Source organism: Trachinotus anak, unplaced genomic scaffold, assembly GCF_046630095.1.
Source record: "Trachinotus anak isolate AG129_WGS33_773 ecotype Australia unplaced genomic scaffold, CSIRO_AGI_Tana_v1 ptg000002l, whole genome shotgun sequence".
NCBI classification, from domain to species: domain Eukaryota; kingdom Metazoa; phylum Chordata; class Actinopteri; order Carangiformes; family Carangidae; genus Trachinotus; species Trachinotus anak.
This window is the reverse complement of record NW_027273853.1, coordinates 22,683,360-22,695,866: the sequence shown is the minus strand read 5'-3', so window position 1 is coordinate 22,695,866 and position 12,507 is coordinate 22,683,360. Positions and strand designations below refer to the sequence as shown.

The 12,507-nt window shown below is 39.9% G+C and overlaps 1 protein-coding gene across 5 annotated transcripts in view; it reads left to right on the top strand.

Moving 5' to 3' along the window:
* Positions 1-84: 84 nt before the first annotated feature.
* Positions 85-12,507, top strand: part of mical2b (microtubule associated monooxygenase, calponin and LIM domain containing 2b) — a 58,580-nt gene continuing 46,157 nt past the window's right edge. For 2 of the 5 annotated variants that reach the window (XM_071506420.1, XM_071506412.1), the window contains exon 1: positions 85-351. The gene's annotated coding sequence lies outside the window, so the exon portion shown is untranslated. The remainder of the gene's footprint in view (positions 352-12,507) is intronic. The other 3 variants (XM_071506431.1, XM_071506438.1, XM_071506445.1) reach the window with 2 other exon arrangements.

The following is a 12,507-nucleotide window of genomic DNA, read 5'->3' as shown; positions in this document are numbered from 1 at the left end:
ACTAAAATAAAAAAAAAAAAAAAGATATTTTTTATCTGCTTCAGCCGTTAACAACAGCCGTTAACGAGAGTTTTATTCTCGAAAAATAGAAACCGGAAGTAGGAACTTCTTCCGTTGGTCGGGCTTGACGCTGCTCTACAACACCGGGGTCGACACACGCACCGCGGCTATCATGTGAGGATCAGGTCGCTGAGAAAGAACCGCGGCGCTGACATTAATGTGTTAACCGACCCTGTGAGGACAGTCTGTGGCCTCCCCCGCCGACATACTGAGGATAAAACCCGGAGGACCCCAGCGGGACCGCTGTCATTTTAACGGCTGTTTATTTTAATGGACCTTACCTCTCTCAGCGTGAGTACGCGACTGGGCGCCTAACAGGAATTTTATTTTGAAATATAAATCTGACGTTCAGCTCACACTGCCAGAGAAATGGTTTTTATTTGTACACAAGGTTTGTTTGAATTTCACTGCTGAGGGACTTTGCTGCGTAAATTGTGGAGGTGCAACAGGTGATGAGGGCTGCCCCCCCCCCCCTCAAAGAAACGTCCGGTCGTCTAGTTTATGATGACAGTAAGGCAAACAACAAGTATGAACACAATTTGTTATTAATTTTATTCTCATCATTGAGGAGAATTAACCTGCTGCCATCGGTTTAGTTTAATTGAAAACGTGTAACATGGATTTGAGCCGTTTGATTAACTATCAGCTACTTTTAATCCACATTTTAAAACAAAGGGTACATTTATTTTACATCCGCTATAAATACCCTTGGTAGGTTGTAAGAGGTGAGGAGATTTTATCTCACAATGGACACCAGTTGCTTAAGAACACTGTCCACATCAGACAAGCTGTAAATGCTTAAAAAAGGAGCATTGGAGAGGAGATGAAGTTGTAGAAAAGCCTCACAGTTCATTATGAGGCAGGCAAATTTGCACACAATGTATTTCCCTCAGGGGTCTCACTGTGGTGCGTCTGAATGTTCAGTTTTATGGTGATATAACTGTGTGCCTCCTCTCATCTTCCACTTGATTCCTTGTGTGTAACAGGTGGTTTCATGTCCTCAGAGACCTGAAATCCAGTCAGGCAGAGCAGGCTTGTCTCATGTTGGTGCCCCCAGTTGTTGTGGACTAATGTTTCAGTGGTAGAATAAACCTTTGCTCAATTTGCAGTAATAGAATGGATTAGTCGTCATTAGACCTGGCCTTGCATCCAAACATAATGAGTCCCACCCCCTTTTTTTTTGTCCATTTTCTTTTTGTCCTGCCAGCAGTCCAGAGACAGAGTATTATGCTTTTTGCTCCTGTTGGACTTTGGAGCAGAGAACTACTTCATACCCACAGTGAATGTGTTTTTATGGCTCACTTCATATACATGGATTACAGACTTGAGGTAACTAAGCATTAAGAAGAGCAATTGTTGCAAGAAGCTTACAGTTATTGAATGGGAGTGTTGGTTTGAAGCAGCTTGGTCAGCATAAAGGGCTAACGGTCAGAGGTCCAGGACAAATCCCTGCTAAATGATGGCTTTAAACAGTGTTAATTACAGAAAAAGGCTTGTGTTACCTTGTTGCTGCTGGTTCTACACCATTACTGCACTTTTAAAATTTCCCCACCTCTGAGCACTATGATCTCAATCATTCTTGTTGGGTTTTTTTTTTTTTTGCATGTGATCCATCCTGGAAAACATCAGAAAAATGATAATGTGAGATGCAATGAAACGGTACACCAAAACAGTATGAAGAATTTCCAGTGGCTTTAATGTATGATTGTCAGATCCACGTTATCAATAGAAACGCTGGCCCCTTTTGTAACAGCACTCGTGACGTTACAAAACAGGCTCCACGATTAGGTTTTGAATATTTAATGAATTTGTTAAATTTTTAAAAACATGTTTTCAGTTTTTCATATGAATGATGGATCATTGAAAGTAGATTAATAGGCAGTCCATTCAGAATTAAATCTACAACACAACAAAGTGTGCAGAAAGTGGAGGGGTCTGAGTATCGTCTGAGAGTGCTCTATCCCGGCCAAATTACAGTAATTGCTCTCTGTGTGTTCATTAACTATGTCCCCTGGTTAGCGTTTGAGTGACGCCACAGTTTGCCTCTCATCATCTTGATTTTCATGTTTGTGGCCTTGATAGACTTCCTGCTGTATGCAGCCAACCCTGGAGATGTTAATCTTGAGCATTTCATGTTGGCGTTTCCTACTTATCTGCACCGTGATGCCTGCGGGGCCAGAAAGACAAGCCGTTGCACAAGCTGTCACTTCCTGGAATGAGCGGTTGACTTATAAGGGGGTGTCACTGCATCAGTGCAGAGGGAGAGGCAGCAGGACAAAAATACACCAGGGGGCTGAGTGTCACTGTCACTAGCTGACAAGATGGGCTGCTGTCAGATGAGAAAGGCCAAGTCCAGCTCCAGTATGTCTGAGGATTTTCCAAAGGTTGGCTTGAGAACCAAGATTTGCATTGTAGGGTGACTGAAATGGGGGTGAAACTGAAGTCTAGAATTCAAAACATAATATGAAATTGTACAGTTTTTTACACTGTATAATGTCATTTACTATGTCATTCACAATACATGCCATAGTTAAGATTAGTTAAAGACTGTGACATGCAGAATATAGGCTAAAACCTGCATGAAATAATATTGTTGATATTACATTGAATCAAATGACTGTGTAATAGGAACGCATAAGGAAAAAGGTTCTCTGGTTTGATGAGACAAAAATCGACAAATGGACAAAAACACTATGTGCAGAACTCCAAACGGCAGCAGGGACAGAGAGACTGAGGGAAGGATGCAGCCAAGCAGAAAGAGGTCCTTGCTCCAGAGTGTGCACGACCTGAGACTCAGTTCACCTTTTAGCACGACAGTGACCTGAAGCTCACAGCCAAGACAGCGCCGGAGTAGCTTCAGGACAAGTCTCCGACTGTCCTCGAGTGGCCCACCGAAAGCCCGGACTTTAAACCTGATAGAGTGTCCTGAAGATTGCAGTTCACAGACACTTCTCAACCAATCTGACAACTTGTTCTGAAGTTTTTCTGCCTTTAGTGCACAAACATCAAGTGATGCAGCTTTAAAGATGCATTCTGACAGTTAATTTACGGAACGTGATTGTGAGTGTTAATTTCAGGTTTTACATCCGCTCTGTTATGGCCTTTGAATTTAGTGAATTAGTGTTTGCGTGTTTGCGGTAAAGCACATGACAGATTTCTGGTCTCTCACTTGAGCCCCTTCAGCAAAGCCTCTGAATTAGAACAGAGCTGTCAGCACTTTAAAACAGAAGCCTTTTGCTTTCCTCTCTGCTTTCTGAGTTGAAAGTGCACACATTTATAATGACTTCTTTAATGCTAAAGTATGACTGTTGTCGCATTGAGCATCAGGTTGTGTTGGTATCACTATCTCTAGCATTAACTGTCTAGATTTGCTCAGCTGTCTGCTGTTTTGTAAGAGTGTTTCAGAGTGGAATTTACTCTATGGTTAAATCCTCAAGGGTTTCAAGTGTATTTGAGTGGCGGCCTGAAACCATTGAGGGCCCTGTGGCCATTTTGCCAGGCCAGCATATTATATACCAGCAGTCCAAGGGTCTAATGCTTATTAGGCTGCACAATCCTGTACTTCTCAAGTATATGGGGACACATGGGGCTAAATCCCACCCCATAAGTTGGGGTCTTAAATTTAATCTAAACCAACATAGAGTCTTGACAGTCTATGGCATTGCAAGGCTTTAGCACATCCATCCGCAAGGGCTGTGTTATTAGGATGTATATCCAGCAAGGATTTTTGTTTAGTTGTTCATTGTTGCATCAGTAAAATCAAGGATTTACTGCAGAGCTATTGTATCTACAGATGCAGATAAGTGGTTGCCTGCCTTAAACTTACTGTAATTGTGACACCCAAGTGCTGTTAAATGTGGACACACTGTGTGGGAGATAATGTCACAACTGCCAGCAGTTCATAGGCCTAATACAGCTCCAGAACCTCCACAGTGTGTGGTGTTAATACAGTGAGGATTAAGGGTTTGATTTCAGAGCTCACATGCACCAATTAAAGCCTGTCTCAGGACAACCAAACATATGGTGTTCAAGCCAGGCTACTACAGTCTGTGTTGTACCAGGTGCTGAGAGAGGCCTGACTCATTTTCTTACTCAGAAGCTCATATTTAGTCCTGAAAATCCTAATTCTTCCCTTGGACATCTTGTGCCATGGATTAGATAAATAAAGCAGAAGTATAATTTACTGACTCTTTATTGTACAGTGATATGATGTTTTCATTTTAAATTGCTTTCATTATAAATTCCAATTAAACTATAACACAAATTATTAAATTAAACTTATGTTTTGAACAGTGGAACACATTGCATTGAACATCATTTTGACTCAATAAATGTAATTTTGCATACATATATCATTTGGTAACATATTTTAGTATTACAAATATTGTTTTTGCATCGATTTTCCCTTATTTTGGCTATTCTGGTCCTGGATTAGAGTTTAAATTGGTTTTCATTTATGTTCCTGTGAGTGTTAATCCAAAAATGTAGTAGTGTTCAAAAACCTCACATTGTTGCATTACAGATAGAATAGAGTTAGATACCTAGTTCATACTTCAGAGACACAGTTGTTGGAAAATCTAGGTTGGTTTCCACATCTCAGGTCTTAATGCTCATTAATGTTTATTTCATTAAATCAAAGATTGGATCTTTGACTGTTTTGTGTATGTGTGTATGTTTTCTGTATTGTGTCCTCTTGTGTTATGGTGACTGTCATGGGAGCGTATTTGTGTTTCTTATTCACACAGCGGGTCAAACAGGTCTGTCTTTGTAAGATTTTGCTTCTGCCTCTGGCCATGGTAAATAAAAAGTTCCAGTATCATATGCTTGGCCTGTAAAGGCCTTGAGAGGTGTGTTGTTGTATTAAACACTTTTTTTAGTTTTTTAAAATTAGATTTTGGGAAATTCTTCTTTTCACTCGCATTAAAACACAAGACCAAAACCCTGCTCATTGTCTGTATGATAATCTGGTAAATGAAGGCCAAATGTATAGCTATAGCTGTATTGGCAGCCATTGTTGATGACATGATGACCCTGATGATGAGGGCCAAAAGCCGAAACACGCTAGTTGCTGTCGCTGTTGCTTACTAAACCTTTCCTTTTAAAGTCATATTAGTTTTATTGGTGCTTAACAGACCCTTGGACACTCCCCCGTGCTTTGGTACAACATTTGTACCAAAGGTGAGACTCATCATATGCCCTTATTTGTAAAACCTACTACTAGAAACAGAGGCAGTATGATAGGTTGAAGCCTTAAAAGGAATCTTTAACCCCAACTCTGATATTTGAATGGCTGATGAAGACAGACATTGTTATCTTGGTTCTTGTATATCTGTTAAGTTAGAAGGCAAACTGCCTTCTTCACCACTTCTTGGAGACAGGGTCATTCTTCACTTAATGGTATGTACAAATAGTAGTGACTTTACATAAAGTGTGTTGGTACCTATGCATCAGCAGTATATTAAAGTCTTAACCCCACGTTTTTTAGGGAAAGAGAGGAGAATAGAATAATTAAAACATATCAGTAACCTAACCTAACAAACTAAATATAGATAATAAATAAATCATGTTGCTGGGCTGGCTTTTGCTTTGTGTTTGATAATTGTGAGATGTGAGGTTGTGACCCAACAGCAAACACAATCAGTTATGGGGTCAATCTTTGACTGTTTGATGTTTAACTGTAGGGAGCCTGAGGGATAAAGCTGTCTCCACAAAGTCAACACCTTTTAAAGAGCTGCATATCGCTCCCTCTTGTTTTATGGGAGTGTGTTTGTGTTTCTTTTTTATGTAAAAACAGGTCTGTTTTTGGGAGTTTTTGCTGTACTGCCTCTGGCTGTGGTAACGAAGTGTAGTCCAGAATATCATATGGTTAGTCTGTAAAGGCCTTGGTAAAGGTTTCATTGGACTAAATACTTTTTTTGTCAATAGTTGACAAGATAATAAGACCAATACCCTGCTCTTTGCCTGTATGATGAATATGAAGCTAAAGCCAGAAGCTTTTTACTCTTGATTAGCATAAAGACTTGAAGCAAGGTGAAACAGCTAGGCTGGTTCTGATCAAAAAATTTGTTGACCAACACCTCTAAACTAGTTTTTAGTTTAGTTAATGTTTTAACATATTTGTCAAGAGATAGTTACAGTAGATTCAACAGAACCACAATTTTGTTTTTTGTTTTTTTGATTGTTAATGTACTAAATAAATAATTAAATAAACAAGATAAAATATGCTAAACTAAGCTAGCTAATCTGTTCTATAATGCACAGACATGAGAGTGGTATCAATCTTCTCATTTAACTCTTGACAGAAAAGCAAATTAGCATCTATTCAAAAATGTTACAGGCTTCTTCAAAGCGTAGTCTTTGCATTTTCATCTAGCAGAAGCAGAGGTGAGTGTGATGTTTGCATTCGTCAGCTCTGGACTGAATTTGAAATCAAGTGTTGTCAGTACCAGATATATATGTGCTTTTTCTGTGTGTGTTTGAATCCAGGGTGATTTCCATGCATTTGAATTTTGGCCGCCTGGGGGGTTCAGTACTTTCTGATATTTACATCTGATGAACTGCACAGGAGATGCAAATCATTCTTCCCTTTTCCGAGAGACTATACAGTGTTTTCACTGCGCCAAAAATCTTAAATCTCACACAGTTTGCCTTCTTACTTTCTATAAAACACACACTCACAAAGCAGGGCTACATGAAATGAAATGAAATGAAAGCAATATAATATGTGTCAGTCATCTGTTGTTCTTCTGTCTCAAGCTATTTTCTATTGAGCTTTGCACATTACACACATTAGAGAATTTAGTTTCAAACTATTTTTAATTTGATTTTCAAATAACAGAATAATGAGCATTTCAGGTGGTTTGGTTGGTTTGGCTCCGTTGTACCATAGTCAGGCTAGGTGAGGTCAGACTTGAAAAATAGTTGGTCTGAGATAGGAGGAGAACAAGTCTTAACTCTGCTGATGGAGTTCAGATATGGACTCTGTGAGACTGGAAATAGGATATGATCATATTTTACCCTCAGGGAAGTTTTTTCATAAAACTCAGCTGTTCCTTTATGGCCTCATTTAATGTTGCCTGAATGCTTAGTACTGTTTTCATTGTGGATATCTGAGCACGCAGGGCGTACCTTCTTGAGCTCTCAGCACATCTTCAGCATCTTCTGTTTTTTGGTAGCCGATAGCCAACTCATGGCTATCGGCCAACAGGTAATATTCACAAGTTTTACAAATGGATCACTTTGCACATATTTGTACATATATGAACTGTAGAATTTACTACAAACATCTAACACAAACTTGCTTTGCCCGTTTTTTGAGCAAAAAATAAAAAAACAACAAAAAAAACAGCATTTGAAATCTAGCACGGACAAGATGTGTAAGTCATTGTTGCAACATTTTTGACTCGCCGGTCATGGAAATTGTTACTGTGCATTGCTTCATATGAAGTACTTGTACATTTACCCATTACCAAGTGGAATTGTGTGTTAAGCCAGCAAACACTGGTTTGAGTCTGTGACCAAAGTCATAAAGCGCAGCTGTCTTCCTCATGGGACCTCTTATATGTCCAGTCTGGTGAGAACTCAGCTCAGACATGGCAGCGACGGCTCAGATGTTTGTACAGTTATGGCCCTGACAGATTACATACTGTATACAGTAGACCACAGTGGAACCTGAGAGCTGTTTACCTACAACAGCCTGGATGTTAAATTTACTCCTCTCCCTCTGGTCTTTTCTGCACTGAGTGTGATATATGGACATCATAGAAGTAAAATAATTTTTTAAAATCATATATTGATTGGCTTTCGCTGTCATGCCTGTCAAGTCCCAATGACATCAAAAATGTCCATCTTTTTTACCATACAGCTTGACTAATCCACTGATGTACTTTTGGTGTCGTGAACAAGCAATGTAGCAATGCTCCAACAAACGCAGTGAAAGACTGTCAGCTATCAAACGTGGATGCAAACAATGAAGGATTTAAAATATAAAAATGTGCAGATGTTTTATGGATTCCAGGCCTTATGGAAGAACACAGTGCTTTTTGATGAGAAAACTCCACCTAAGAGACCGTTCTTAACATAACACTGTTGCTTCGATGTACCGTCTGGCATGCTGTTGTTCAATAGTTTTGCATTTTAAATCTTAACTTAAAAGCTTACATGCAGCCACACATATTTGCACATATGCATTTTTGTCTCTATTCTGTACTTTTAACATTAATTACCCATTCCTCGTCCTGTGCCGTGGTCTCCCACCCATAACAAATATGTAGCTGATGAGAGGTTTGCTCCATTTTAAACCCCCTTATCTGTGGGTTAAGTATGGGTGTGGCGCTCTCAACCGTGGACCAGTCTGATGTGGCTTATAGATATTCATGCACAAGTTTCCTCTCTGGGTGAGCAGCTAGTAACTTTGTATGTTTGTATGGTTTTTTTTTTTTGTTTTGTTTTGGTTTTTTTTTCCCCAAATCTCTTTTCTGTTAACCTTAAGAAAGGTAAAGTTTTATTCAGGGAGAAAGAAAATTTAAAATGGAAAAAGGGAAACAAAAATATTGAATTATTTCAAGCTTATTTCTTTTTAACTATAAAAAAGCTAAAACTTCCAAAAATTAATGTGTGCTGGATGCTGTTGAAGCGGCATACAAAGTGCAAGTACTGAAAGGTGCTGAAATGGCAGTTAGACTGCAGGTTTTGAATGAAATTGTGTAATTATTTTTTTAAGTGAGTGAAGAAGAAGTCGGCCTGTCAGCTGAAATGAAAGTGCTGAAAGGAGTAAAAGCAGCTGAAATGTAAAATGACGTGCAGCCACTGAAAGCAGTTGAATTGTTATTGGAAGAGTAAAAGAGGAAAGCAGATGTGGAGTAAAATATGCAGCACTGTGCAAAAGTTTGAGGCACTAAAAGTAAAATGAGGATTTTTTCAGAAATTATCTAAATCAAATCAATATTTAATGTCACCACCCTTCACTTTTAAAACAGCAGCACTTCTCCTATAGGTGCATTTGTAGACCAGAAAGACTGAGACTTGATGATGTTGAGATCAGGGCTTTGTGGGGAGCTGGCAATCTGTTGCAGGACTCCTCCTCCTCCCCCTCCTCCCTCTCCTTCTTCTTCGCCTCCTCCTCCTCCTCCTCCCTCTCCTCCTTCTCCTCCTCCTGCTCCTGCTCCTCCTCCCCCTCGAGGATAGTTGTTTATGACTGTGACTGTGTGTTTTGGGTCAATGTCAGGCTGCAGAATTAATCTGGGACTGATCAGACGCCTCTCTGATTGTACTGCATGATGGATAAGAATCTAAATATCTTAAGAATGTAAAACTTTTGCACAGTATTGTATATCAACTGACTAAATATCCCTGACTTCACAACCAAACCAGCAGCACAGCCTCCCTCACGTACGCAGTCTTGTATCTGAGTTTGTTACATGTTCCCAGCTTTTCTTCAAACTGACAAGTTGACATTGGAGGGGTCATACTGGGAGCTGTAATGTAGCTGTAATATCACTGAATATGATGCAGGTTCAAAGCAAAGGTCAAGCAAATGTCAGTCATTATTTGATCATTTTGATACATCTTGTGACAGTTTTGTGTTACTGTTATCGGCTTGTTCAGTAGTAGTATTGTTCTACATTTCAGTAAATCACTGTCAGTCGTCTGGTCTGTGATGACCCAGACTTTTCTGTGGTGTGTTCCACACTTCTGACATTCCAGCTGTTCATATTTCCTGTTTTCAGAGCAAATCCCTGCTGCTGGATCTAATCAGTATCACACTCAGCAGCAGCAGCTTCTGGCCAAGTCTGTCTTTGTGGTCACATTTAAATTCCTTAAGTTTCATAACCAAAAATCTGAAGCACTGCTCTGTGTTAACACCCTGTGTGTCTGACTGGACCTCTGTCTACAGACCTGATTTCCTTCTGGTCTCTCTCGCTCCCTGTTATTCCTCTCTCTCTCTCTCTCTCTCTCTCTCTCTCTCTCTCTCTCTCTCTCTCTCTCTCTCTCTCTCTCTCTCTCTCTCTCTCTCTCTCTCTCTCTCTCTCTCTCTCTGTCTCTGTCTCTGTCTCTCTCTCTTGGCATCTTGTCTGTCTGGGAAGGAACTTGTTGACTCAGCTTTGATCCTTCTCTCAGACATTCACACACACACACATTTGCACAACTATCTTTGTGGGGACCTGTCATTGACATAATGCTCACCCTCAACTATAGCCCAATAACAATATCTATTGTTGGCTAATCCTTCTCCTTTGATCATCTAATTGATTAATCATTTCAGCACTGAGAGAGACACACACACACACCTACACTGACACACACACCCTCTCTTTCCTTCTCACCCTAGCATAATCTTACATTGGAAAACTTGCACATACCTGACTACCCCATTGGTGCTTCGATTTATTGTTACACTGCTGTTCATTATTGATGGCATGTGATTAGTATAAGTTTGGTAATTAGGTTTTTAAAAATGTTTCTTTGGTATAAATTGTTGTTCTTCCTGCCTTTGGTGAAATATTCACTGGAGTCAACTTCTGCCAAGCAAAGTTCTCCCATTGCCTTCATTAAATTGCTGTAAACCTAGCTGTAACACATTATAACTAATTTAAACACTAATAACTTTAGTTATTACTAACTTAATGGAACTATAAAGCCTTCAGTGATGCAAAAAGTTCATTTGGGGAGGGAGGGGTGTAATATACAAAAAAGGTCAGCAGTGTGGAACCAGACTTAACCATTAGGCTACTGTGGCCACCTGAATGTTTTCCATTTTAAATACTGCTAAATCAGGGTGCCTTAATTAAGGGTTTAGGGTTATTAATGTGGTTTCCAGATAAAATTAAAGGTTTGTATTCTGTGATCAGTACTTCTTGCAGCAAGTTTTCTGCCTCATGTGCATGGTGCTGAAGTGTTGCAGGTTCTTTCCTACACAGAAAAAGCAACAGCATCGATTATTTCACATTGAAAGGGATTATAGTTTATTCACAGGTTATGGCATAATCCAGTTCCCAGATGTGTATGAGTCATTTCAGATAGTGTAGATAACTGCCACTGACTCAAAGGAGAAGGTAATAAATATCTTCCACTGTCTTGTGGCCTCTGCTGTCTGCACATGATCCCACCTTTTCCAGGTTTATGCAAAGAAAATGTTGACCGACTGCATGTTTAGTAAAATGAGGAGAAGGAAGTGTCTCTTTGTCTGTAGCCTGGTGACACATTTCTCCTGCTCTACTTTATTTTGTCACCTGTGTGCTATATTTCCTTGTGCCTCAGGTGACTGGTAACCTGATTCCATGTTGTGTAATGCCCCTGACTTCCTGACATGACTAGTCCTGACTTCTTACTTGAGTGACTCGAAGCTTTTAATAGAATTAACTAAGTTCTTGGAGACTTGTACTACGTTCCCTCTGTAAATGCAGGATTCAGATCTTTCTAAATCTAGGCTGTAGAGGTCTTTGGGTTCAGGAATGATATCTGAGCACTGTCACTGTCACACAGCTAATGTGGCATGTTGTTAAGACTGCTCATGCTGTACTCGCTTTTCTTGAAACACGATTACAGGCATGGATCTTCAACAGGCAACAGTCTCATATGACTTTCTTCAAATTCTTGTTCTCTTTGGTCCTCACTATTTTGTGACATTTTATAATTTGGACAATTCAGAGATGAATAAAAAAAAAGTGCCCTTTGTGTGAGTGACCCTGTGATATGGATAATTTTTTGAGGATAGAGGATATTGCTTTGCATGCAAATCTGTGGGCTTTAGAGGAATATATAACTTGGTGTCATCATAGAAATGATAAGACACCCCATAATTCATAATAATCTTGCCAAGTGGTAGCATGTAAATTGAGAGCAGAAGGGGGCCAAGACCGGAGCCTTGAGGAACACACCATCTTAAGTCCTTAGCCCTTAAGCCCTTAATGCCTACTCGTGTCTCTAGAAGACGTAGGAGGATACTATGGCCAATCATCCTGCTGCCCCCAGTACTCCAGCTCCGCACCTTAAACTGTCACCACCTGTTTTTTATGTTTTGTCAGTCGGCTTTGTTGAACGTTGCACTGCCTTCCAGTTCAAACACACATTTCCTCATCACACTGGAGACATGTCTGTTTGGTGGTGCACAGATCTTGACACTGACACCTGACCTTCACATCTACTGGATCCTTCACATACATGTAAATATCTTTAAGTGCTGTTAGCATCCTGTTATTTTGGAAAGGTTCTTCTGTTGCATGTTACACCATCATTATGGACACTTGAACCTTCTGACTTGATTAGCAAGTCATCCATTTACTGTTCAAGAATAGACATATGTATGCTTAGTGTTAATGCATGGATAACAGAGGGGGCTTCTATGTATAGGGGGCCTTCTATGTATAGTCACCCTAAGGAACTTGTGGAGTCATGGCTAAGAAGTTGTAAGTTAGAAAATGGGATGTTTTGTAATCACTGACAGGG